The 27461-nt window shown below is 46.2% G+C and overlaps 1 protein-coding gene across 1 annotated transcript in view; it reads left to right on the top strand.

The window, feature by feature from the left end:
• Smyd3 (SET and MYND domain containing 3) overlaps nt 1-27461 on the top strand; it is a 547366-nt gene that overhangs the window by 384543 nt on the left and 135362 nt on the right. The gene's annotated exons all lie outside the window — the stretch shown is intronic.

Raw genomic sequence — 27461 nt, 5'->3', positions numbered from 1 at the left:
TGGGAGAAGGGGACACACACCTGCTGACTATACCCTTCCACAGAAAGACTTCCATTTTCTCTGTGTGGTCCCTACCTGATGCTGTGCACAGCTGGTGACACCGGGCCCTGCTGTGTGGACTCTAAATAATGTAGTAACAGGAGTAAGGACACCTTCAAACAGGGATGCTTCATTACACCTGGCTCTACACATCACTGGCCGTGTGTGTGTGTGTGTGTGTGTGTGTGTGTGTGTGTGTGTGTGTCCTTCACTCTGCCTTTGTCTGTAATTGGGATAATGATGATTACCATTATTCTCTTGAACACAGTGATTGAGAGAGCACACACACGTGTGTTCATCAGCCAAGAACTACAAGAGTAGTGTGCAAGGTAAGCCTTCCAGTAGCTTACCTCTGAGACATTAGCATTTCAACTGTGAAACAGGGAAAAGTCTAAAGTTGTGGTGAGTGAAGGTGAGCAGAAGGTACATCTCGACGGAGGGAAAGAAGGTCAAAGGTCAAAGGTGGAGTCTACCTCAGGCCGAGGTTTCTCCAGAAATGGTACCCAAGTTCTTGTGCCTTGAGACAGCTAGCCTGGAGCTGCGGTTTGAAGTTTGAGTTGGTTGTTGGATTGAAGACGGATGTGTTCGGGCAAAGCCTCCTGGGCTTTAGGAAGAAGCTTACACTTAAATTGCAAAGCATTAGGAAACCATCAGAGTGGGGGGTAAATATGGATGTGATCCAAGTCATTCCCACCAAAAGGTGATTCTGAGAGTGCGTTGAGGAGAAGAAATGTCTCACGGGAGACGTTTTGCTGAAGTGGGTGGCCTGAGAAGCAGAAATAGTTAAATGGATATAAGCTGACCATGAATTTCCAGTTCTTCAGGAAGCTGAGGCAGGAGGATTACTTGTGCCTAGGGATTTAAGGCTAGCCCGGGAAACCTAGTGAGCCTCAGTTATAAATGAAGAAGCAAAAACTCGGATAGATTCACGTTATACTCTCAGGGAACAATTGTTAAAGCTGTTAAGGACTGGATGCCATGGGTTAGAGAAGAAGAAGAAGGCTTCTGGAATTTTCTCAGGTTTCTTTCCCGGGAATTTGAATTGATTATTTGGGAATGGGAGGAAAGATCAGGTTTTGGGGTGGAACTTAATTGCGTTACATGAAAAATGTCATTAGAAAACCACGTGTTCACGGAGAGACAGTTTGAGAGGGTAGATAGCATCAGACCTTGGACTCTTGCCATGGGACAGACGTCTCCGAGAGACGGAGAAGAGGTTTCCTCAGCTAGCAGGACATTCCAGGGCCACAACATCTGGGGGTGGGACGTGGAGCTTGACTGAAACTATGTAGGCACGTTAGCCTGGCATTAATAGTGACAAGTGTGGTAACATGTCAGAGACTACACCACAGAGTGGCTTTCAACTGAGACGATATTCTGAAATGGAATTAATTTGACATCCAGAACACTCCCATGGGATTTAAACTTTATTTTTCTAGACGTTACCTTTGGAATCATATAATAAGAGATGGGTCTGTGGCCAAGTCTATGAACCAGAAATGGGAGGGGTGGGGGTTGTGGCAGGGTGGCTAATTTATGTGAAATTACTTAGGTTGTTCAAAGCCATGGCCAATTGACACAACTGTCATTGCACTGGGCCATCTCATGCCATGGGATAGTGTCTGGGCACACAAGCCGCTGACTGGTAGACATTGAGTCTTTTCACTGGAAAATGTGTGTGTGTGTGTGTGTGTGTGTGTGTGTGTGTGTGTGTGTGTCTGTGTGTATCTGTGTGTCTGTGGTCTGTCCGTCCATCTGTCCGTCTCCCCTCACAAAGAGGGTAGCTGTTGCCCCATCCCTTTTCCCCATCCACATGTATAAAATAAACTACATATTTTAGCCCAGTTGTATTTCCCAGCTGTAAAATAGAGGGAAAGCATCAACTATATGCCGGCTGCTTGGCAGACACCTGGTTCCTAGTTGGTATTTAGTGAACTGCAAATTGACTCTCCTGTGTATAGCACAGACACCCCTAATTATACAACCTCCCAACTTCTCTCTCTAGCCACAGCTACAGACTTCCCGAAATAACTTCACAAGCATACCCAGCAAAGGTCCCAGATCCGTGCTACACAGTGTTATGCCCTTGAATAGGATGTGTACACACAAGCAGCTGACTGGTAGACATTGAGTCTTTTCACTGGAAAAGTGTGTGTGTGTGTGTGTGTGTGTGTGTGTGTGTGTGTGTGTGTGTGTGTGTGTAAGCCATTTTTGCCACCGCTGGTGATGTTTCTCCCAGAGCCATTCCTTACTTTGTTAATCTTCCTTCCATAGTCCAGTGGGCTGTGGCCACAGGCTGTTCAGTCTGCGTGGGACATCAGATGCTGTGCATAGTAGGTGTGACCATAGTCTGATTGTACACAGGAGCTCCCTGGACATATGGTTCGAGCCCAGGAGTGTGGATGCTGGCGGGCAGTTCACAATCTCCACTGAATCCTTCCACATAGATTCACCTGCACATTTTGCAGGTTGGAGATCCAGTAATTCGTGCCACCGCTGACCACTGTGTCTGTCATAAGATCCCCGTGTGGCTTCTAGTGGAGCTTCATGTGCGTCAGCTTGTTCGTGGCTTCAGAAACAGCAGGTCTTTACTAGAAGTCAGAGCTGCTTACCCCACTGAGGACTTTCCCCACCTGCAGTGGCAGTGAACATAGAGTCCAGTCCTAATGGAGCAAATCTGATTTCCTTCCCGCTATGTGAGCAGCTAGTTGTGAGGACAGGAAGCCAAGCTGGGTTTGGGACTTCTGAGGTCACACCATAACACACAGCACAGGGTTGGACACATTCGGATCCCTGCACCTGTACAGGGTGTACAGTTATAGACAGCAGTCCTCGGTAGCCAAGGCATTACAAGGTGAGCATCACCCTGGGGGTGGAGATGCAATTGTCAGAGGCCACCCATGGACAGAGCGTGGTGGCCAGCTCTGCTTCGGTGGCTGCGAATCCAAACCGTTTAGTCATGTGCCAGGTATGTGACCTTGGATAAGATTCTCAGTCTTCCCGATAGCTCTGTTTGCAAAGTGGTGCTTATTACACCTACTTCCCAAGGTTGTTTCAAGCCTTCTCAATCAGATAAGTAACGGGCCTGCCACGGGACAGCATTTAGTTAGATGAAACCTGCCATTAAAAGACAAAAACAACCCTAGCAAACACGCACTGAGTGCCTATTATGTGCTGGGCCCAAGAGTAGGCACTGGGATTTCAGAGACGTAAAAAAAAAAACCAGCACTTGCCAGCCTCCGGGACAGTTCCGCATAGCTCGCTATGCTCAGGTGTTCTCAGGAAGGATAATGTAGTCTCATTAGACCCCCGTGTGTATCCTCTGAATAGCCTGTGTAAACTGGAATTGTACAGACAGTTTGGGTGCCACACGGTATTCAAATGAAACACTGACATTTTTATTTGTTGTTTTAATAGTCCTTATGATAAATGTCAACCAAGTAATACTTTTTAGAGACACTTGGTTTTTACACATGCTCTGAGAGGCAATAAAACCTCCCATTAATGCTAATAGCATTCTGACAGAGCGAAGACGGTTTTGTAACAAAGAGTAGGCGCCTTGCCCTCCTAATGTACTCTAAGTTTCAACACAGCACAGAGGCAGGCTCTGGGTAAATATTCAGGGATCTGTGTGCACATTTAATAGACACCATTTATCTTTAGCCAGGGAACACAAACTCCTGATGTCTTTCCTCGTCCTAGGTTAGCTGGGATTTCCTTTCCCTTTGCAAGAACTGTGTGTCACTAACTAAGGGGATAGAGTAGGCCCTAAGTTTCTGTTGATTGATTTATAACAAGACAGTGGGTGGCTTTAGCACAGAAACAATACTGAAAATGGAGTCAGACAAAAGGCCCAGGCCCCAAGCTGACTCCAACAGGTGAGGTCCAGGATGGGGCCTGAGACTCATGTGTCCTGAGGCCTGGGAGAGACCCTACTGCTTATTGTCACGAGTGGACGCTGCATGACTCCTGTACTGTGAATGATGGTCGTTTTCAAGAGAAGCCAGGCGTTCTCCTGTGGCAGTTAGGACCAGTAGCTTTGCCAGCCCACCATGTTAAGTTTAAAACCTGCAGAGTTTCAGATTTTAGACCAAGGATGCTTTCTCAGGACTGGGTAGCAGACACTAGAGTCTGGAAGTCTCACTGTCTTACCGTATAGAATCTATTTGGTACAGGCAGCAGTTTGTCCTGTGACCTCGTGTCTCTGACGAATCTAAAATGAGCTTCCAGGTTTCCCTTTGTTCTGTTTTATGTGCTTTCGGGATAAAGTATCTTCTAAGTTCCTTATGTGCTAACTCCAGAAATCGAAACTTTCACCCCATTTTGGAAACAAAGCCTTGAGTATTTTTACTGCTCCTAACACAATCCTGGCACCAGGGACCATGAGGCTGGCAGTCCAGCTGTCTGTAGTCTCATTTGAGCTACAAAAGCTTTTTGACTCTCCTGGTTCATGTGAATTCAGTTTGTGGCAAGATCAAAAAAATGCCATCCTTTCTTGTCACCTACTTGAGATATCCTGTCACACCCAGGAGAGGCATTCTCAGGGCTTGTGGTTTCTTTTCCTCTCCAGATATTTCCAGAAATCCATGGAAACCCAGAGATAACCAGTTTTGCAGTTACTAAGGTCAAACCTTGGCTCGTAGTTTTGTGTCTTCGTCTTCTTTCACCATTCCACAGGACCAACATGCAGGTTCTGTCCCTCTGCTAGCTCATCCGGCTGCCGTGTTGATAGGAGCTTGGCCAGGACACTCATAAATAAAACCGAAGCCTTAGGGGCCTGTCCAGTAGAGGAGAAATGTGTAGGTTTAACATCACCAAGTGGGCAGCACTGGGCAGAGACACCAGATTTGAGGAGGTACTCAGTGGCTGCCTAAGCCTGAGCACATTTCACAGTTCTGGATTCAACCCCAGCATAACTGTACTTTGGGTCCCATCAGAATACCCTAATCATTTCTTCCACATCGTCCCTGCTTCAAGAACAGTGTTAACATACACAGGGAGCCTGATGTCTCAAGAAATCAAGCCACTTGCTTAACATCACAAGGAGAGTGGGGAAAACAAAGTGATAATGTGGGGAGAGGATAGAACACTTGGAAAGTGTTTCTACTGGATGGGAGGTGTGGCCTAATGGGCAGGGGTGTGGCCTAATGGTCTGTAGATCATTGAGTGGTTGTCCCTGAAAAATCTTCAAGGATTCTTTGGAAGTTCTTTTTTTAATGAATTAGTCTTGTCAATTCATTTTTATCTATTTTTTCATACATTTTGATCATATTCTTTCTCCTTCCCAGTCCTCCCTGCCTCTCAACCCACCCAACGCCATTTCCATTCTCTATCTCTCAAAACAGCAACAACAAAACGAAAAACCAAGAAAACAAAACAAAACAAAACCAAAGACAAAAAGAGAAAAATCAAACCATAGCTGGAAAGAGTGGTTACAGAAGCCCGAATTTGACCCCACGTGGCTCTCACGGGTTCCTGGTATGTTTGAACCATCTCCCATGGGACCCTGGCCTCAGCGAGAGCCTGCATCATGCCATTTAGAGTTCAGACTAAAGTCAGCCAAACAACCTTTTCTTCATGATTAGCTTGTGTTGGATACTTTGTTTTAGCCACGAACCGTTGTCTCTGCCACTTCTTCACAGTGTTACCATGAGGAGCAGCTAGGGTCCCCGTGTAGTAAACATATGACTCATTCACTAGTTCATTGATATTTTTGTTTACTTATTCATTTTTATGAAGCAACTTAGTATATCCTAGACCTTGCTTTGAGCACAAGGCCAGGGCGATGAACAAAACAGATCTCAGCTTTCCAGAAACCTGCAATCGCATGATGCGTATTGATACAGTAAAACATGCTTAGGAATGTCTATTCATACTGCTCTACTCTGGCTCCTAAAAGCAGTATGGAAAGGCACTGGACTAGGCCGTGGGACTTAATCCTCTTCACAGTACAAGAAGAGGTATTTCATGGCAGAGTTTATGTTTTCCACAACTAATCTAAACCAGTAGAGAGAAGGATAATTCCCATGTCCAGGCTCCAGTTTGGTGAGCTCATTAATGATGTTTGCTGATTTTTTTTCCTTGGCCATCTTGAACCACAGCTCTGGGGTCTTACATTACCGCCTGTGCACACTCACATTTTGGGGCAAAAGGGTGGGAGGGAAATTGGGATCCTCTGCGGCCGACAAGTACACGCTCCAAACATCCATTCTTCTGAAATTGAAGTTATGACCCAGAGACCTTCTCTGAGCAGGCTGACAGGAGGAAAGTAGAAAACTCGAGGAAGCGCTGGCCTGAAAATGTTCCCGGGTGGCAGGTTTAACTCTGTCAGATCAGCCCTGCTGAGAGGGAACAATCGAAATGTGTTTGCTATAGCATGTGAGAATGAAGAAAGCCGGGGATCTCTGTTTGCAGGTGCAGTGTGTGTGTGTGTGTGTGTGTGTGTGTGTGTGTGTGTGTGTGTGTGTGTGTGTGTGTTCATTCCTTGGGTGCAAACCATGAGCTGCACCCACAGAGTGACTTTGTGACCCCCTTCTTTCGACACTCACAAACCCTTGAGCCATATCTAACTCTCTTCTGCTGTGGTACCCAGAGACACATGGTCAATTGTCATCAATCTGAGTTGACCTTGGAGGTGACTCAAAGGCCGTTACCATCCTAAGACTATACCACACAGCCAACCTCCTCCAAGCACATAGGTGTGTTCCAAGAGAGGGGCTGATTTGCCAATGGAAAGCACCTTTGTAATTCCTCCTTTCTCCCGGAAAAATGCAAATACAACCGGGAAAATTTAGTAGTTCCTTTGGCCACACAATGCCTCTGTAAATTTGGTCCGCTACACATCTGCATCATTTCCGGTCACTTTAGCTAAGTTTCTGCTTTCACAACAGAGGCAAGAGTAGCCGAGCCGCGCAGCAAACAGACTCAAGGATGCCAGTCTAAATGTATGAGTGCAGCGTGGGTGCTCCTGGCAGTTGCTTACATTTTGTTGGTCAATACCAGTTTCCTATTATCCTCAGATTTGGTCAGTATTAATCTTTTCCACTGTTCCTGTGTCATGAGTGTGTGTCGCTCATTTTTCTGTGTGTTTTATACTTCTTTGTTTTGAGAAAGGGGCCGTTAGACAAGGAAGGCAGTGTCAGTGAAGGTAGAGGGCTTTGGAAGTCGTGGGCCCTGTGAGAACACAGCACAGCACGTATGGCAAACATGCCTTTCCGTAGACTTGCTGTGGTGGCTTTAGAGATCATCCGGCTGGCTTTACCTCCTTTCTCCTTTTATTTTAGAAACAGAGATCGATACTAACATGGGGTGAGTTCTCTCCCCAAAGTCACTCAGCAACTTGAGAACTTGACCCCCCCATTCTTCAGGCGCCTCTCTGTAACTACTCTCGTTGCTTCTGCAGTGTTGTCCTACTTAACCTGAGAACACACTTGCCTTAGTAAGGGTTTCTACTGCTGTGAAGGGCACCATGACCATAACAACTCTTATACAGGAGAACATTTATTGGGGCTGGCTGACAGTTTCAGAGGTTAGCCCATTGTCATCATGGCGGGATGCGAGGTGGCACGCAGGCAGACGTGGTGCTGGAGAAGTAGCTGGGAGGTCTACATCCTGATCTGCAGGCAGCAGGGAGAGACAGTGACACTGGGCCTGGCTTGAGCATCCGAGACCTCAAATGCCATCCTCAGTGACCCACTTCCTCCAACAAGGCCACACCTCCAAATCCTGCCACTCTCTATGGGTCCAGGGGGCCATTTTCATTCAAACCACCACAACACCAAAGCTCAGAATGAGGGGCTGGGAAGGTACACGTGTCCCATGTCAGTATCCCTCACTCAGGATGTGGTTCCTTCCTGGTGGATTGTTATCTAACCTCTACTTAGATGCCAACTCAAGAGACAGCCCACTGCAGCTCCCACAGGCGTTTGGATTGTGATCCCAGATCCACCACCCTGTCATATCTATTCCTTTCTCTGCCCTTTTCTTTGGCGCCACCCATGAAGTATCACCCACTGTGCTGTTGTACAACAGGAACAAAACAAATCAAGTGTGGCTTTTGCCTCCCAGGAGTAGGTGTAGTAGTAGGTGAAGCAGACAAGTCAGCCATTGTGGAGAGCGGCCTCCTGACAGGCGTGACCACTCAGCTGAGTGTGGGCCTATGAGATGAATGGATGAAGGGTATCTCTCACACAGGAAGAAAGCCAGTGGGAAAGGAGAGCATCGTCTCTCAGAGAGCATTGTCTTCAGAGAACGTTGGGTGTTTTGTGGACCTAGAATAAGAGAAATGTATGACAGGCGACGGGAGGAAAGCAGAAGGCGGGTGCTGGAGTGTAGAGTGCTGCCGTTGATTGGCAGTCTGAGTTGTGTTTGATGGTTTTATCAGAATATTAATTTGGAGGCTTCAGCCTTCTGGAGATGCCTTCAAATTCAACCTGTCTTGCTCTGCAATGTAAGCATCAGACAAATTTAGCTTCAATTTCCTACACCGTTATGAAGCCTCTTAGACCCTAAGAACCTTTGCAATGAGGATGCTGTGAAGTCTTTCTGACTTCTGCAGTGATGAGGAGATTGCTTAGCAGCGAGGTAGCACCTGGCTGGGGGTTGATACCGTAAAGATTTGTTTTCCCAGTGTTCCATCCAAAACACCGCCCACCAGAAATCCGTCCTGCCTCAAACATTAGCTCTCACATTTGCCGGGGGTTGTCTTGCAAGCGTCCCTCCATTTTTAGCATGACAGTACAACTTTGCATTCTGGAGTGAAATCCAATCCAAAGGAAAATTTTCTCTGAGCACTCCCTAAGGCCTGAGAGAGGATGTCTCACAAGTTACGGCTTTTCTAGATGATCAAGGATTTTCAGCAGACAGTGAAGTCAGATGGCTGGGATCATCGGGATAGCAGGAAAGTAGAAAAGTGGGGGAGGGGCGAATATTGTACTTGATTGACATGTACAGAAGAGATAGAGCTGCTGTGATGGGCAGCTTTTGTTTGAAGAACGGTCTGGGCCTCCGTAAGTATAGAAGCAATAGAGCTGTCGTGGAGAGCATGCACTGGTCAAAGCAGGTGTAAGAAATCCGTGTCTGTATTGACGCAGTAGCTCTGATTAGAAAGGAGGCATGACCTGCGAGAAGCTGAGGCTAATTCCATCCCGGCCTGTTAACCAAGAGAGGCAGGCAGATGTGGGAGGTGGGGGTGGAAAGTTCAGGGGACTGACTGTTGGGAAAGGGAAAGGAGGAAGTCAAGTCCTTGAAGTAGGAGGGAAGGAAAGGGTAACTTAACATGCAGGCTTTGTTTGTACTGCTGTGTTAAAATAATGCCCACCTCCTTCCTTCCTTCCTTCACTCCTTCCTTTCTTTCTTTCTTTCTTTCTTTTATTTTATTTATTTTTTTTTGCTAATTAGCCAATTCCAGTACCCGTGGGGAAATGTTGCAGTTAGAGTGAGATGGACTTCTGTGAATACTATTTAATTTTTATAGGAAATCCTGTCTCCAGTTGACAGTCTTGGTCTCCCCTTGGCTTTACTTCCCTCCCACAGTTTCCCGTGCCAGTTCTTTGGGAAGGGATTGGCAGGTGCTTCTCATGGACACATGTCACTGGGTTTGGGATAACTTGTCTCCCTTTGCAGCTTTACCAAGTGTGTTATGCTAAGGATCAGTTTCTGTTTCAGTAAAACGAGAACTCTAGACTAACGCCATGCTGAGGTGGTGACTTGTTTTTTCTGAGGTTTGGTTCTGCCAGAGAGTTTGCGTGTGACACATCATAGGGATAAGTAGGGGTCCCTCCATGCCTTGCAGTGGGTGGACAGTGTTTGACCAAATGATGGCGTAATAAAAGACAAGCCACTTCAGGCAACCCACACTGTCACAGGATGGAGTCAGAGTCTGAGATGAGAGGGCAGGACTCAAAAAGGCAAGACTTTCCCTACATTCTCCTCAGGACACCACAGGCCCAAACCTGGTGAGGCCCTCAGCGGGGTGAAGAGAAACTCGGTTTAAGGTTGGAGAGAGTGATCCCATGGATTCAACGAAGAAAATCATTCTTCTCCATCGCAGTAGTTGATGGGGCTTAAAAGCAAGCACGCAGAATCAGCTCCATAAAAATACTCCTCCGCCTGCTTAGATCCGAGCAGACACTAGTACATCATGGTTACTATTGGGTTTCCGTACCTGTCTCGGCTGAGATAAACATGTCTGTCCACCTCGGGGTCTTACATGATTTTGCAGATGTTTTGGACGGTTACTAAGCAACCGACCACGAGTGGGTTCTAAGGAGGACGTAGCCACAATGAGGCGTGCTTTCCTTCAAATCTATTTATCATTCCCCTTTATAAGTGTGGAGGAGTCCTAGACGGCATGCCAAAAGCATTAGTACGAGAGGGCTTTCATTTATCTTCCCAATAAGAGGATTGGGGTGCTTTTCAGGGCTTTGGTTTTTATTTTTACATTTAACAAAAAAAAAAAAAAAAAAAAGCACGTTGAACATTCTTTGCCTAAAATGCTTTCTAGATCCGGACATTGTTTTCCTATAGTGTTTTCTAGAACACACTTGACATCAGCTCTCTCCACCACAGAACTGTGGCTACATGTACCACCACTCATGACCCATAGGAGCAGCTGCTCACTTAGAGCGCTGTGAAATAATAGCTCTGGCAAAAGTTAACTTACAAGAAGCCAAAGCTCCATGCTGAACATACAATATTCATATATGGGCAGGCGTGTGCACATGGGATAAGAGTGTCATAGAAGTAAAGGATGTCAGTAAACTCAAAACTAAGAATAGCGGTTACTTCCCAAACGTGGAAAAGGATCGGATTGGACGGAGAACAATGGATGTTGTATGATTGTGTGAGTACTTGAGGCGAGGCGACATTTATCTTGCAAGTGGGTGGCAGGTAAATGGAACCTTGGTCCAATATAAAAATCATGATGCATTCATTATATATACCAGTATGCTTATAGGACATACTCATTTTTTTCCTTTGAAAGCATTTCTTCAAGGGAAACGAGTAAGGGTCATGGCTGTAAGGTACTTATGTCTTTTGAATGGGAGAAGACATTTGCACAGATAAGTGGCACGAAGTACTCACAAGAGAGAGTCAAGTCCAAGCCCCTTAGTGTTCAGTGGTAAAGACTGGCTTTTTCCTAATGAGCTTCACTTCAAAGGCTGGAGTTCACGCGCGTGTGCATTAAGTGTGAAGAAGGGGTGTAGCATCACTTAGCAGGAACCTTTCTTGAAAGAGATGAGATTGAAACTTGATCATGAAGGACAAGGAAAACTGAAGGATACTTTGTCAAAGGTCCACTTGGCAGGGCGGAAGAGATGGTCCCGTGGATAACAGCCTGGCTCCTCTAACAGAAGCCCTGAATTCCATTCCCAGCACCCACGTGACAGTTCACAACTACTGTTAACTCGAGAGGATCTGACACCCACTTTTGACCTTCATGAGCAATAGCCACTCATTTGGTGCCCAAACCTACATGCAGGCAAGCACTCACTGACAGAAAAGAAATCCTTTAGAGAGGCATAGTTGAAGGGGGCAGTCTGTGAGCAAGGATATAATACCATATGAGCATGGGTCATGACCGAAAATTGACAGAGGAGCCAGTCCACAGAAAGCTAGGGAGAGTGTTGGGTTCAGTGGAAAGATGGGCTGCGAACAGGTTCCAGGGAGGGAGGGGGCGCTTTCCCATCATGCCCAAGTATCTTGTCTGTATGCTGTAGTGCTGGGCAGAGCTCATATTCTCTTTGAAAAATTCAGTCCGTTCTTAAGAAATGTTTATCTGGTGGCAATTTAAAGACAAGGTTGAGACGAGTGGAGCTAGAGAAACATAAAACTGCAAACCAAAGATAATGATAAGCAAGAGCTATACAATCAGAAAGGGGTGCTTGCAGGAGTGACAGGTAAGGGTGGTGGATCAGCAGGGGAGTCTGAAGTGACTTCCTCTTTCTTTTGCTTACCCTTCCCTGTGGCTGTTTCCTCACTGCCTCCTCCATCTTCTCTTCGATGGTGTCCTCGAGCCATCCAAATGTCCTGGGCTGGAGGGAGGGAGGCAGCCATCGTAGCTAGTATTGGTAAATACCCACGTGGGTAGGATGAGAAGCATTTGACTATTACACACACACACATACTGCTCCCCTCAACCTACACCACTCCATGCACAAGGGGTGGCGGGTACACACCATACACACAAAAACAAATTTGTTTTTAGAAAAAGTTTCAATAGGAATGATTAGAGATGTCTCAGAATCCGGCTGTGCCTTGTGCGTGCACTTTGCTAGACACGCTTCAGTATCCCTCACCGTTGACCTCCGTGCATTTACTTTCTGCTCAGATAAAGGCTCCATAGAACCCGCCCGGTGCATATTGGTGCCGATGCTTCATTTGCTCAGAATACAAGCAGTGCTGGGGGTGGGGGCTATGCCTTTCCATATCTCTCATTAACAAGAGATATGGGTGATCTCCATCCCGGTCCCCTGAAGCTCGTCCGATGAGACCAGTAGTCATAATGGGGACCCTTCCGTTGAGGCTCTCCGAGTTTGCTCATCGGCAAGCCCTGCCCTCGTTCGCTTCTGGCAGCCAACCTTTCAGTCTCCTGCAGTTCCGATGCCGGCGAGCTGCACTGTTAGGATGTAGTTCCCTGTTCTCGTCCATCTTTTCTCTTTGCAACAGCCCAGATGGACATGGACAGGCTTTCTCCAGGCATCTGGTCTCCATGATGTCCCTTTCAGTTCATTTGTCCCTTGGTCCTTCTCTTCATGCCCACTTCTCTTTCTCTGCTCTCCAACCTGCTGGTCTTCACATTCTCCCTTTTTTTAGGCCTTTTATTGAAAACGCCTTGGCTTATTTTTCCCTTCAGGTAGGCTTTCCAGTGATCTCCCCCTCCCCCCGGCTGTATTAAAGTATAAGTTATACAAACGTTCTACCTACTCGTTTTATTTTTGTGAACCCGCACATCTTCACCTACCACCCGCACCTTTTCCTCGGAGGCAGTATTGATTCTCATCTGAACCTTTGTCCTTTCCACGCTGCCTTTGACTGTGAGGTTGGAAGCCTCGCGTCTGTAAATTCACCCTATGTTTGCTGTAATTATCAAGCCTAATCCTTTCCGTGGGTATGTTCTGCTTTGCCCAGATGTGGGAGGAAATCAGGGGAGCGGGTGTGCAAAGCAAAGCTGGAGGGAAAGTGGATCATTCGAGGTGTGTGTGTGTGTGTGTGTGTGTGTGTGTGTGTGTGTGTGTGTGTGTGTTAAAAATAACTAAGTGAATTTAGCTCAAGTCACGGAGAGCTTTGCTCTTTTCTCTGTGACGCTGAACAGTCAGTGGCTGGTTTACATAGGTAGTTTGGACCTCTTGGAGGCAGCACCGAGAGTCACTAAATAGGAGAGAACAAAGGGAAAGTGGGGAATTGCAAAGGTCAGAGCACAGACAGCACAGTCAGGCTCGGGAGCTAGGAATTGTAAATACCTGTCAAATATTTTTTAAATGCCTGCAGCATTGGCTATATATGGCACTTGGCTCTATGCAGCCAGCAAGTGCAGTGGATCCCTGGGTGCCAAGGACTGCTGGGTGTTTTAGTTACCCCTAGACCACCAGGATGAAGTGGAAACGATGCCCCCTATCTACTGCGCTGTGCCTCTATTTCTATAAGTGTTCTGCAGAGGAACACCACCCAGGTCTCAGTAAATGTCTTCGTGTTTCCATCTTCCGTTCCCTTATATTTCGTGTGACCCTGACTGGCCAGCACTCTCCGTAACAAATAGCCACCTAGTTCCAGAAAGGTTTTTACCTGGTTCCTCCATTTGTCAGGCTGATGATGAATGGCTATGAAATCCACCCCCTGCCTCTCTGCCCACACCGCCCCCTCCCCCAAATGCCTTCACTCGATTATTTAGCCATGCCATGGGCAGAAAAGCAGTGCGGAGTTGGACTTTAACTCCTTGAAATTCAGTTCCGAGGGAGATGGCACCGCTTAACTCAATATAGAAGGCAGCTGCCCGGAGCTCCTGAGCATTAAGTTACCCCGGAGTTCAGCCACACTTGGCAAGTCCCGCTGGCTTGGCACGAGCACTGTAATGTTATACAAGTTTGGGTTTTGAGTGACTTGGGTTAGTCTGATCCACAATGGCCAGGACGGCCAGGCACTAGTTTTAATTTAAAAATTTTTCAACTCACATAGAGCTGGATACGCCTGCATTGGTGCTGTAAGCCCAAGGAGAGGGCCCAAACTGTCCAACCTTTTAGTGGGTGAAACTCCAGGGCACGGAGACTTTACCTCGAGTGGCCAGAGTGACAGATGTATGTGTATATATTTCAATTTAGTTTCCTCCGGAAGCCGAGAGGTTGCTACAGTGATACCGTATTTCCGTAACAGAAGATTTGGTGCATTGGAATCTGTTTAACCACTGGTGGCCTGAAAGAGTTCAGTCGTTAATGATCTCTCTCAGCAAACTTAGCGTATTGTGCCTTTCTAGCTAAGGGTGTCTTCTAATTGACGGGCTATTGTACTAGCTGCTGCCTCCTGCCTTGCTTCCTGGGTGTCGGGACTCATTCCAAGGCCCCCTTCTACCTTCTTAATTAACTCTCACAATACCTCTGGTCTGTAGCATTCTGCTCAATGCTGGCCTTTAATTTCTGGGCCTTTCCTATTCAAAATGAATTGGTTTATAAATGCAGGCACGTGAGTAACCTAGCACACTTGTCCCCACGTGAAAAGCCACATTCCCCCTTGATTTTAAATGTGAAGTGGTGGGCTGGGCGGCGGAAGGCATCTGTGAACCAAGAGGAAGCGGTAGGGTTTGTTGGAGGGGAGGCGGGAGTGGGTTGGGAGGACGGACGGGTCTATGCGGGAATGGCCACAGAAACCAATGCTCACAAAACAAAGGCTAGGGCATCATTTTCTCTTTCTTCCTTCAGCCACTTGTTCTTTTGTGGCTGGATGGTCTTCCCTGCCCTCTCCAGGAGAGAATATCTTTCTCTCTGTGGCACTAATTTAGGAATGAGGCTGACAGGGTCGGTGTCTGTGGCCATTCCCACACCGACCCCTCCTAGCCCGTCCCCTCCCATCTCCCCTCCATGCCTCTCAGCTGGCATTCATAACCCCCAGCACCCCTGAGGTGGACGGTCAGAGCGAACTGAGGCCCAGTACCTCCCAGGGTCATGGCAGAGCTGTGGACTCTGGTGTTTCTAAACTGATCTGACAGATTAGACCGTCTAACCACATTATTGCCGTTTGTATTATGACAGAGTCACTCACAAAGAAATATGGTCAATAGTTAAAAAAAAAAAAATCATCTTTGGCCGAGGAAGGCTAAAACCTGTCAAAGTCGGAGAGAAGCGTAACCTGCTCTTTTTTTTTAATCTTACTGAGCCCGCTTGGAGAAGGAAAGAAGGCAAAATGGTGAAGGGGATAATTTCTCCCTCCTCCTTAGTGCCCACAAATGCTCTGGGCACATCATGGGCCTTTAATAAATCAATAATCAAGTCCCTATGGCAAATGGTCCCAGGCCCCAAACCTTCCCTTGCCTGGTCCTCTCCCTAGGAGTCCTACAGACTTGAGTTTTCTCAGCCTGTGCATGGCAGCATGTGAACTGCCTTAGGAAAGGGTTGAGTTCTTTGCCTTGGGTTTGTGGAAATCCTGGCTGGCACCTCCTTGTGGCCAGGAGAAATCTGAATGTGACCCTCTTCATGGTGTTAGTGGCAGATGTGACAGATGTTTTCTTCTCTCAAACAGTGCTTCAGTTTTAGGGGACCCTTTGCTCCAGTGGGTCAATGGCATGGATTTGGGGTGAGTGAGGCCCAGAGGAGCACACCCAGGACAGAGGAACACACCCAGGACAAGGAGGGACCTGGCATCCCCAAGGCTGTTCCTGCTCCCCTTCAGATCACTATTACACATGCTCAACCCTTCCTGGGAAAAACAGTCATCGCAACCATACTTGACCTTCCACCTTCAGTGACATGGGGGACAGGACACACACAGTTCAGAGACTTGTATGTCTTTTTTAACCAAGGCGAAGATAGGAAATTTCACCTACTTGCCAGGGCAGAACCTGGAGTCCCTGTTCTTTCTACTTTTTTAGCGTTATTTCTGGTGATTTTGGATGTCGTGACAATTGAAGGTCAGAGTCATCTGTCTGTGTTTGTGGCATCTCCCAGTGCTTTTGACTGCAGCGTCTGGGCCTCTCCCTTGATGTCGCTTCTTTAGGGGCTTTCTCCTACCGTCCCCAGCCACTCTGACGACCTGGATCTAGTCTATTCAGCACAATGCAGTTGGCATGGGAGTTTTTTCTTGTACATCAGCTGAGAGTCCTGCCTGTGTGGGCTGCTGAGAGGGTATTTAGTCTGGGAAGGAAGGGAGGATAAAACGAAGGGAGGAAGAAGAGAAAGCAGTGACAACTTGTTCTGTCCAAGGAGGCTTGAACGCAGGGCCTCATACATTCCAAGCAAGTGTTCTTTCTACCGTTGAGCAGTACCCCCGATTCCCTTCTGTTATTTCTAGTTTCTGTACCAGGTCTTGCTGATCACCAAGATGGGCCTCGAACTTGCTCTGTAGCCTAACCTGTCTCCAAAAATCACCCTACTCCTGCCTCAGCCTCCCCAGGAACTGAGTTTATAAGCAATCGTCACCACACTCAGGCAACTGTATAAAGCTACGAAAGACAAGAGTCACTGAGAGTAAGTGTGCTCAGGGTGCACCACCTACAAAGCGTCCTTTTGAGGCCTCAGCTTGGTGTGACAAGCGCTGGGGTAGATGTGTGGCCCAGGTCTGGGTTTCATAAGCTGAGAGATCGCCCTCTCCAAAGAAGAGACTTAATCAGCACCCAAAAGATCAGTGGTAATTCAGGGGTGAAGAAGGGAAAGGGGTACAGCCTTGTCGAGGCAGCTCTGCTGGGACTGGAAGATGCAAAGAGAAGAAAATCCAGGGTCAGCGTGAGGAAGCAGTCTCTGTAAGCAAAGAGGCGGAAGGACGGGGCCAGGGCTGCTTGCCCACGTAGCATCCGTGGCCCAGGGTATGTGTCTTTCCATGGCTTTGGTTTGGTCTTTTAAACCCAGGCTTTTGTGATTCTTTCTTGCTCTCCCTGGCCAACCGTTTTGGCTCCAGAAGCAAGAGAAGGACAGTTATAAGCAACTTCTGGAGAAAGGGGCATGGCGGGAGAGGATGCAGTTGTGATTTTTCTTCCTTAATTCTGAAAAATAATAGAAAAGGGTTTGAGAGACCACAGGGTGACTGACCTCAAAGGCTCATTGACTTACAGCCCCCGCACCACACAGTCGAGCGATCCCCTCAGGTCTGAGAAACAGCCTTTCCTCCCAGTTCTTGCCAATGAAGTATCTCGGCAGTGTCCAACCACGGAAGGACTGGCCCGTTGAGGTGTCTCCCATTGCCACCGCAGCTTGAAAGATTCTTCAGTGAACATATACGGAGCACCTTCCTGTAGAACCAGGCTCGTTCCAGACTCACGCACACTCCGCAGCCTGTGATGTGATGTAGGCTTCTGGGCGTCACAACTCGATACATTAGATGTGCCCAGTACGAACCCTTCTGTCTGAGGTTCTCTGAGGACAGTTTTCACCTTCCTTTCTGCGTTCCGAGAGCAACCTCGGCAAGCATCGGGATTAATCTTACGTTTGGGAATTGCATTAGGCAGTTGGTTGGTGCTCAGACTTGACTTCTTCGTGGAACATTTTTCTGTAGTTTTCTCCATTAGCTTGATTGAAAAACACAGATGGTTTGAGCCACACTCCGCTGTGTTCAGTCCAGCCTCATTTGGGAGGTGGACACCACCCAGCACACTCCATTTAAGAACTCAGAACCAGAACTAAGACCGATTACAGTGAAGAACACAGACTCTACGGGGCTGTATTTCCACACCCATTATATGAAAGGAAAATACAAAACTAGATTATCATGGAAAAGGACGTTTATTTCTTTTGGGAAACTGATGCTACACAAAAGAACTTTAAGTGGGCTCCGTGGGAGAAAGCCGAGGTTATCGTGATAGGCTTCTGGATATGGACCCATCTCAATGAAACTTGTAACACAAGACTCCATGCACAGCTATAGAAACCTGTGACGATATATTACAATAAATTATTTAAGAGTATCATAGCAACTGTGGGCCTGGGGACATGGGAGGAAGATTACACGATAGACATGGCATCCCAGGGCTTTTACGTGGTTTTTTGATGGACGTTTCTAGTGACTGCCTTCCCATCAGAAGGCAGTGACATAAGGTGCCAGGTAATAGCATCTGAGAAAGAACCACGCAGGATATTGGGGCAATCGCTCCTGTTTTTCTTCCTGCCATCAAGGACAGGTGTTGGACGTGGTGAAGAGTTCCGTGGTGAGGAATGAGAAGATGGGTAGCTTTCGCAATGCCAGTGTGGCATCCAGTGGGACTTCATGTGCTTGGACTTGGCACTGTGACCTTGGGAGGAATGGGTAGTCTTATGGCTGCTGCCTCCTCAGTTTCCGGGTTGGCCTTGATGTTGACTTTAGCCTTGGCCAAGAATTGTTGCCTATGTGTTCTCCATGCATCTCATGCTTGGCTATAATCAGAGCTTGAAGGGTGACAGACACATTTCTATTGGTGAATCGGTGGCGTGTACATCTGTCCAAGTATATGGCCATATACATGAGATAATGAAATTGCTTTAATATTATTTTATATTCTACTTGACTTGTGTTATAAAAGTAATATCGAAGGTATTTAACAAAATTTCTAATATATAAGATTTTTAATCTTTAATAAACTATATGCGAATAGTTTTAATTAAAAAACTGCCCGTGGCTAACAGATTTTTGTTGTATTAGGTCTTAGGTAGGTAGCATCTTGCACTCAGTGAATTTGATGTTCAATATTCCTACAATTTTTTTCCTTAAGGAGCTAGCTGGGCTAGGGAATGGAGCAGGTACCCATAACCCCACAACTCAGGAGGTGAAGGCAGGAAGATCACAAGTTTGAGGCCAGCCTGGATTTTATATTGAAACTCTGACTTAACACATAAATAGAAAAGGAAAACAGCTAGGTTCTATTTTATAATTTTCGTGTTCTTTTCATAAACTGTGAGATAACAGAGTGGTTTTAGTGGCTAGATACAAGCACATTCCCATGAGCACACTAGAAGCTTTACTTAGCAATAGAATTATGTGGGCCAGAGATGTGGCTCAGTGAGTAAAGGGTGCTTGCAGCCAAGCCTGACCACCCGAGTTCAAATCCTGAGATTCATATGGTGGAGGGAGAGAACCAAATCCTCCCAACAGACATAAGCATGCATAGAATACTCGTATATACACATATGCATATACTATATATGTAAAAAGTCTTTAAAAATAGAATTAGTATATCTCTCACATATATTTTTAATATTTTCAAATGCTTTGGAAAAATTTCAACCAGAGAAAAGACATCACGAAAACGTTCTGAGACAAATTTATAAAATTGTCATTTTTAATGTCACTGTCCTCCAGCATCCTTGCTTTTCTGTGCTGAAACTTTTAAATGTCTAATTGACAAGCAATAATTACATATACTTATGAAGTACAATGTGATCCTTTTGATACAAATACTCATTATAGAATGATTAAATCACACTAATTAGACATGCCCACTGACACTCCATGAGCCTTCCTAGAAAAGGGGCAATGGTTGTTTTAGTTGTTATTACTTCTTGAATATTGGCTGCCTTAAATATCTTTCTCTTGGAAACATTCTAGAAAAACATTAATACCAGGTTCTGTGAGCCCTCGTTTGAGAAATGTTACCTTACCTCCCCCTGCCACACCCACCAGTAGTGGACCTTTCTAGGCAGCCCAGTTAAACACTGTTGTCATTCCTGTTGGAGACTACTTACCCGTGGGGCTAACAAAAGATTATTCTTTTTAAAAAAAAAAAAATCTAGATCTGTTTGAACAAAATGCCGTACACAGCAGGAGAAGAATATGCCCCAACTCACTATGCTTTTAACATTAGAGAAACGGTGGTTATAGGTGTGGGCTGGGGGTGGGGCTGTTAGTTTGCCTGAAAACATCAGTGTTTCGCTTTTATAATCTGCCAGTTCTTCCTAGCTCCATTCTTTACTCAGAGAACTTAACAGACCTAACCCTTGTAAGCGCTTCTGGAAGTTCACCTTTAGTGCCACTAATTAGCTAGCAGTCTGTGTGTTGAAATCCTGCGTGCCAAACCTTGTACTCGGGCATTAAATAGTCTCCATAAAGCAATGCAGATGGTCTTCAAGGGACCACTTTGTCTCTATGTCGTGAGACCGAGTTTCCGCCTATTAAATGTTTGAAATTTCATTATGTTATTTGAAGAGAGGAACTGTTATTACTTGGAGTAGGCTGTGTAACCATTGGTAATTAGAGGATGCACACTGGGAGTGACTGCTCCTTTGGTCCCGGCATGGGTCACTCTGCTCTGGTCCAACGGAGCGCTGTCTTTGGCCCAGCTTTGCTCTTCCAAGGTAATGGCCCCGTGGTGGCTCTGCCTCCTGTTGCAAACCCTTCACCTCGTTTGCTCTCATGGTAGAAAATATGTTGTTCTAAAAGTTTGAGGAATCGCTTCTCGACCTTTTGGCTAAGATCAAGTGTAAAAGTTTGAGGAACGATGTGGAATTTGAACACATCATATCTGAAATAAATAAATGTCTTTGTGGTGTCCAGGCAACGACCGATGTTTGTGTCTGTCCTCCAGGGGGAATTTTTCATCTCAGAGCATGAACGTGAGGTTATAAACCCAGAGTGTGGACCAGATGACACAGAAACATGGTTGTAGTCTATTTTCAAATGTCACTTTGATGGTTCTTGTGAGATGTTGGGTTTTTAAAAATGTAGTTCAGCCAACAACTCGTGCCTGCTCCCTAGACTTTTTTGGCATCTAACAAAGGAGGCCATGATAGAGACTCTCAGTTATCTTAAAGGAAAAAACACTATAAAACTTAAGCATAACATTATATCGAATAATAATAAATTATGCTTTGTAGCTTCATGTCACAGAAAATATTTTTAAAGTAATACCCACACTCTTCAACCCACTCTCTCTCATTTTTACCAAACTAATCCTCTCGACGGTCCACATTTCTAGATGTGCCTCTTGCATGAAATACCCACTCCTTAATGTTTTCCCCATGTAAGATTTCTAAGAAAACTGTGTCTGCATAGCTAATGCCTTTAAAATGTGTAAAATTCATTTTTGGACATTAGTTTCATTCTCTCGCCCCTTACTGGAAAGAGGGGTTACTTTCAAATTAGGGCTGAGTGCTCGTGGGGACACGTGTCCTCTACTTGTTCTTTCAACAGAGAGTAGACCCTGGGAGCTGCCACCTCGCTGTGATGGCTGTCATGACCTGTGTGAAAAATATTTCTGGTCGTGTTCTTCTTAATTAATGTGGTACTTCTTCTTCTTCTTCTTCTTCTTCTTCTTCTTCTTCTTCTTCTTCTTCTTCTTCTTCTTCTTCTTCTTCTTCTTCTTCTTCTTCTTCATCATCATCATCAACTTTATCGTTTTGTGTGCATGTTATATGTGGTGGATACTGGCATCTGTGCATGCTGTGGTGCATTTAGGGGGTCAGAGGATAACTTTTGGGAGGTGGTTCTCTCTTTCCACTCTCTGTAACTTGCTCTCCTCTCCTACCTTGGGTTTGGGGATCAAACTCAAGCCACGTGGCTTGTAACACCGCACTTTAACCTCTGGCCTATCTCACTGCCTCTAGACTCGGCATCTTTAATAAAAGTGGGAATTGACAAATACCTTCATGTTTTCATTCAAAGGAAGACTAGCACAGAGCTCTCAAAATAACACCGAGGAGGAACTTGGCTGGAATTTGTTAAGCAACATTTAAAAAGACCCTACTTCTACTGTAGTATGTTGCAGCCTTGAGGGTGACAGGTCGATTAACTATGAAAAACAGGAAAGAAAGGCAGGAAGAAGCAGAGCCAACCGAGGAGTTCGTGAGAAGCTTGCAGAGGAAAGAAGCCTTGCATTCAGCAGATGCTTACTTTGTGCCCAGAACATTACCCGTCTCCCTGTAGTACTGGGGCTGGACGTCAGTAACTCACACACAGTAGGCGAGCACTCTGCCACCAGCCCTTACCCTGGTCAGCCCTCTACCATGGGGCTTTCCCCTTGCTGTTAAGCAGAGCATCAGACAAGTCATTGTGCTCATCTAAATGAATAAGGTTGTATCTCCATCCCTGGGGCTAGAAGCAGAGAGAGTGGAACCAAAGGTGAGTCAGGCTGGAGATGAAGCAGAGTTATCAGCAGGGAGGGACATGCGGATTGAGAGGATGGAAGATTAACTTCTACCCTGTCCTTGGATCAGCTCCCTTCCCTCCAACCCCCCATCCAAAGAGTGCCTATGATTTGTCTCTGGCCTTCTCTCTGACCCTGTTCTAGATGGTGACCCTGGGGACGCTGAGGACCACATCTATGATGCAGTCCATCTGTCTGAATATGTCTCGTGTGGCTTCTATGCACACGCATTGTGCTAGGAGTGAGGATACAAGGAATAGAACACTACCACTCCCTACCGCTCCCTCCTGCCTGCCTCTACATACCTCCAAGTAAATGGGTGTCATGAGGTTGCTGTGTTGGAAATAGACAAAGTCAGAATTTGTTAGATAACAAGTTCACCAGCCATAGCAGTATCATTGGCATCAGTTTGCCAAGTAATTTGCTTTCTTTGATCCCCTCAATTGCTAATATTAACTTTCTGACCACATATTACATACCATAGTAAATACATATATGATAACTATGTATGTAAATAAATATATAGGTACATTATAAAATGACATAATAGGTCTGAAAAGGCAGAGCTGACAATCTGATAGAATTGTAAAGTGGACTTAATGGGAGTAAGATAACACCTAAAACCCAGGTCTAGAAGAATCTGAGGATGCTGGCTGGATGTAGAGTCAGGTTGCAATGTCAGAGTTGAGCTTCAGGGTAAAGTAGAGGGTGGATGATTTCAGTCCAAGTAGATGGATGGGCAACAGTTCCAGATGGTGACCAGGTAGATAGTAATTTGAATAGGCCCTGAAAACAGTAGGAACTGAGGCCTCTCAGATGGTCAGAAGTTCTTTGCCTGACAGTCCCTTGAAGCACACACTGGACGGTCAGGTTACAGACACACTGGACAGTCAGGTTACAGACACTCTGCATGGTCAGGTTACAGACACTCTGCATGGTCAGGTTATAGACACTCTGCATGGTCAGGTTACAGACATATTGGATGGTCAGGTTACAGACACACTGGATGGTCAGGTTACAGACACACTGGATGGTCAGGTTATACACACTGGATGGTCAGGTTACAGACACACTGGATGGTCAGGTTACAGACACACTGGATGGTCAGGTTACAGACACACTGTATGGTCAGTTATAGATATACTGGATGGTCAGGTTACAGACACACTGGATGGTCAGGTTATAGACACACTGGATGGTCAGTTACAGGCACACTGGATGGTCAGGTTATAGACAAACTGGACGGTCAGGTTATAGACACAGTGGATGGTCAGGTTACAGACACACTGGATGGTCAGGTTACAGACACACTGGATGGTCAGGTTACAGACACACTGCATGGTCAGGTTATAGACACACTGGATGGTCAGTTACAGACACACTGGATGGTCAGGTTATAGACACACTGGATGGTCAGGTTATAGACACACTGGATGGTCAGGTTACAGACACACTGGATGGTCAGGTTACAGACACACTGGACGGTCAGTTATAGACACACTAGATGGTCAGTTACAGACACACTGGATGGTCAGTTACAGACACGCTGGATGGTTAGGTTATAGACACACTGGATTGTCTGGTTACAGACACAATGGATGGTCAGGTTACAGGCACACTGGATGGTCAGGTTACAGACACACTGGATGGTCAGTTACAGACACGCTGGATGGTTAGGTTATAGACACACTGGATTGTCTGGTTACAGACACAATGGATGGTCAGGTTACAGACACACTGGATGGTCAGTTATAGACACACTGGATGGTCAGGTTATAGACACACTGGATGGTCAGGTTACAGACACACTGGATGGTCAGTTTACAGACACACTGGATGGTCAGGTTACAGACACACTGGATGGTCAGGTTATAGACACACTGGATGGTAGGTTATAGACACACTGGATGGTCAGGTTATAGACACACTGGATGGTCAGTTATAGACACAGTGGATGGTCAGTTATAGACACACTGGATGGTCAGTTATAGACACGGTGAATGGTCAGTTATAGACACACTGGATGATCAGGTTACAGACACACTGGATGATCAGGTTATAGATCTTTGGGGCTGTCACTATTCAGTGCCAGGTGTCCATTCTTGATGTGGTACAAGTGCGGGAGTTGTACTCTCTTTCCTTGGTCTGTTGTGTCTATCAAGTTCATGGGCCTGGTTTTTGTGGAACCCTTTTTTTTTATTTTGAAACAGAGTTTCACTGTATAATAGCCCTGGCCATCCTGGGACTTGCTTTGTAGCCCAGGCTAGCTTCTATCTCACAGAGAAACACCTGCCTCTGCCTCTGCCTCTCACATGCTGAAATTAAAGGCATGTGCCACCATGCCCAGCTCGTGGAATGATTTTAGTATCCCCAATGCAGTCCTATACTCCCAATTTATCTCAATAAATGTATAGGGTAATACTTGTACTCTCAGGAATAAGTTCTTTATGAGTACATGTCATATTGGTAATGGAATTCATGTATCCACCCAGATCCAGAGTTTTTCTCCATCCCCAAGATGGATTCAAGGGCTGCTTGTGAAATGGAGTCTCTCAGGGCAAAACACCATCTGAAAAAAAACTACAGTTTTAAACAATCTGAGCAACTTAGGGCAGGGTACCAGTGGGCGTTGGTCCAGTGTGGTAAATACTGCTAACGGCGTGCAAATTGTCACCTGAGTCCAGAGGTAGGGAAATGTGTCCCAGAGAAAGACGCCAGGCTGGTGTTTCTTTGTTAGATTTTTATCCTTACACAATCCATCAGAACAAAAGTACTTTAGGAAAACCTTTCGTTTGCTTCAGAATTCAGAAGAAAAGATTTACTTCATTCGAATGTTAGCAAATTTGATTTGCTTGGTCCGACTTAGTTGGTGGATTGCTTTCCTTGCTGTTCTGAATATACTGTAAAATACGTTTAAAAATGCAAACTGTGTAATCATATCCCTCAAACTCACAGCCATTAAAGAATGTTTGAAATCTCAAGGAACAACCACAGAGCCTTTAGCCTTGTGTTTTTATCATCCGTGTTATTTATATATGGGTCTACACTCCTGCAGGCATTACACTCTCGGAGCCTAATACAAACCAGATGCCTGAGAGGCAACTTAGCCAGAATTTGTTTAAAATGTGTCTGTGCACCAGTTTACTTTCAGATTTGAAGCTGTGGTTTTATCAGACTTTGAAAGAGCCAGATAATGCCACATGGCTTAGCTTTCATGTAAGGGCTGTTTGGAGCCCGGGAAGAGTACCTTTCCTGCTCTCTCTTCCCTTCTGTAACTCTGACAGGGAAATTCGCCATCTCAGCCTTTTCTCTATAGAAACTCTCTAACAAGTCGGCATTCATTTGTGGTCATGGTCTGTCTCCAACATGGTTGCGTCTCCTTTCCTCTCGATGGGCTTTCTCTATTTCTTCCTAAATGTATATCTCTGGCCCTACCTGCTCCCCAGATTCCGTTTGTTCATTCCTAGCTTAGAAGTGGCCCCGGGCCATTCGAAATCCACCCTAACAAAACAAAGGGACACACCCCTCCCCAAAACACAGACACCTACTTAATGCCAAACTTGTCCCTTTTGTGTTCTTCCCCCTCCCAATAAATGACAGCAGTGGTCAGCCACTTAAGAGCCAAACCCCAAGTTTATCCATGGTTCTGCCCCCCTCAGTGAAGACTGAGGCAGAGTTGCCAGGTCCTCCCAGACCTGGTGTCAGTGTCCAAGCCAATGCCTGGGTTATGAAGTGACCTCTGACCTGTGTGCCCCACACCAATGTTTACCGTTGAACATCTCGTTCTGTGCATAGCAGTCAGAACAGGAATCAGACCCCTTTACTCCTTGGCTTGGAAGCCTCACTTAAAATTCCCAACCTAGATGTAAAGTCCTGTATGATCCAGCTACCTCTGCTGTCTCCTGTCTAAACTGCTTTCTTGGGCTACCCCAGCATTCTCCCTGTGTATGCCCAGTCTTACCTCAAGGCCTCTGTGCTTTTTGTCTCTTTCCGGTGACTCACATCTTTGTGTATGGAAAAGAATCACCAGAGAAAGAAAGCAACATCAAAATTAACCAATATGTAAAAGAAGCCAGTCGGCAAAGACTGGCACCTGGGCTTCACGTAAGGAGCTGAGCATGCTTGAGAAAGGCCATCGTACAAATGTCCTGAAATGGGTCGTTTGCCCCATGTCCAGGGCCTTGGCTTTCCTCTCAGCTCACAGCTCACTCCTCTACCCAGGAGTGTATTTCCGTTCCTAATAAACTGTCTCTACTTCTCTTTCTAACCATGTGCCCCCACCGTGGTCCTTTGGTCCAGAACCTGGCATCGGATGGGCAGCTGCAGCCCTTCCTCAGCAGTGATGCTGGGCTGCTCGTCTCTTCCTCTCCCTGTTTGCATTGCCGCCGCCTTGTTCTGGGGCTGGCTCTGCCTCCGTTTCTCATGTCCATGTTACAAAACTACAGCTTTCACCTCAAAGGGAATCTGAGATGGTTTACTCCGGAGCCAAATATGAACGGCCATGGCATGGAAACCCAGGTTTAAGTTACCCCAAGCAGTTTCCTGTGGTTTTATAGTGACAGAACAGAGTAACAGACCGGAGAATTTTAAACAGGCTGTGGTGAAGACATGGCAGAAAGGTCACAGCAGGGTGGAGTGGTCTCAGCTATAGGCCTTACATGTTGTCTGATAGAATTCTTAGCCCTGGGACTGGTGGAGAATAGGGTTTTGCTACGCTAGTCCATCCTGGTGGTTTTACAGGTTTATCGGGTATTAGATCGGACACCAAGGTAGGCCAGGAGTGCCTCAGACATAGCCCAAAAGAAATGATAACCGGGCTCTGGACCTGCAGCATTCCAACCTCCCAAGGTTCCGGGTAGTCAGCCAGTCACCCTGCCTCTGCAGATGCAGCTTCTCCCCAGGAATTCCTCAGGTTCCCTCACTCTATCTTCTCCCCTTCGCACTTCCCCACAAGGGATAAGCTCTCTGTCTCAGGATTTCTTCTTTTTAAAAACGTCTGTCATCGTGTAGAACTTAAGTTCTGTGAGAGCAGGGACCTTGGTGTTTGTTCTTTCGCCGTCTCCTCCTGATGTCTGTCTGGACATTGTCCTGTGCCAGGGTCTAGGCTGTGACTCAAGCCCAGCGCTCTTTGCGTATTCTTTGTGGCCTCTGACACAGTACGTTACCTCCTGCA

This window comes from Rattus rattus, chromosome 10, assembly GCF_011064425.1.
Source record: "Rattus rattus isolate New Zealand chromosome 10, Rrattus_CSIRO_v1, whole genome shotgun sequence".
Classification (NCBI taxonomy): domain Eukaryota; kingdom Metazoa; phylum Chordata; class Mammalia; order Rodentia; family Muridae; genus Rattus; species Rattus rattus.
This window is presented reverse-complemented; position numbering and strand designations above follow the sequence as displayed.